The sequence below is a fragment of the Buceros rhinoceros genome, unplaced genomic scaffold, assembly GCF_000710305.1.
Source record: "Buceros rhinoceros silvestris isolate BGI_N320 unplaced genomic scaffold, ASM71030v1 scaffold3417, whole genome shotgun sequence".
Classification (NCBI taxonomy): Eukaryota; Metazoa; Chordata; class Aves; order Bucerotiformes; family Bucerotidae; genus Buceros; species Buceros rhinoceros.
This window is the reverse complement of record NW_010423811.1, coordinates 1-1,312: the sequence shown is the minus strand read 5'-3', so window position 1 is coordinate 1,312 and position 1,312 is coordinate 1.

Sequence of the window (1,312 nt, the reverse complement as noted above, 5' to 3'; positions counted from 1 at the left end):
ATGAACCGCTATTCAGATGCACAATAACTCCACAGTTTCTGGAAAACTGGGCAAGTGATATTATTTTTGTCATCAGGCACTTAAGGCAGCAGCCTTGCAAAACAGATGTTTCTAGACAGCTCAATGTATGATAGGACAGGCAGAAGGACAAGAAAACTGACTTGTTGATAGCTGCAGAAAATCTACATGCAAAAGGATGATGGAGAATCCCGTTCAACAGAGGTTTTCCAAAGAACCCTGCTGAAGGACAGCAGTGAGATAGCAATCAGTAGCACCTATGACATGTGCCAGAATAACTAAACGCAGATGTGTGATAATTCATTTCAAATCTATTTCATATTTCTGCTTAGGCACATGACAGAAACATAGCTTTCCTCTAAAACAGGACCTCATACTGCTCAGTTGAACTTTAGATATGGGAAGCGAGAGCTCCAATCTTCCTGCAAGTAGAAATTGTTCTTTACAAAAGCAATTTTGCTATGTGCTAATTGCGCACGTCAGGCTTCATTATGAAAGAATCGCTAGATTCAGAAGGAGGGACAGACTAAATTTTATGGTATTCAAACAAACTACGCTCTTGGATCTTGGCTGCATTTCACGATCACCCTTCAGGGTGTGATCAACAATGAGATTCACTGTAAAGGTTATTAATGGTCAGCTATGCCAGTAGCAGCTCTGGTATTCCTCGGCAGAAGGAAAAATACTGCAATTTTCTTTAACAAGCCAAGTCATCCACAATTGTTTTCATCTAACCGAGCATACAACTCGTCACTTGAGACACATATTCGAAAGCAGCATCATTTCCTGCTGTTTGAAAATCAGCTTTAAGGGGCGTGTTCTCTGCAGAGGCTCGCTGTCATCCAGGCAGCATTTAAAATAACTGTATATTCACCTAAGGGTCCTACCGCTGGCCGTATTACCACCTTTCCAGCAGGCAGCAAGGAGCACATAGAACCAGTTGCGTTCCGGGCTGCGCTGCGACCCTTATCAAACAATGCAAACAATTTTAATGAGCTTATCTGCCGGAACATATTGTGAGAGATGGTAATGCAGAAGCGCTGCCAGCAGCGCATGCCAAACGATTCATCAAACATACCTACAACTGCGACAAAGGACGTGCCACCCACCCCACCAAAAAAACCCCGAAAACCCAGAAATAAATACAAAATGGGGCTGGCTCCGGTCGCCGCGGACGGAGAATGGAGCCGCCCCCCCTGCATCCGCGCAATCACGGGTGGGGGTGACACCCCCGCGCCAAGGAACGCGAGATCGCTGTCACCCCCGCACCGGTGTGCTGGGGGAGGGGGGACCC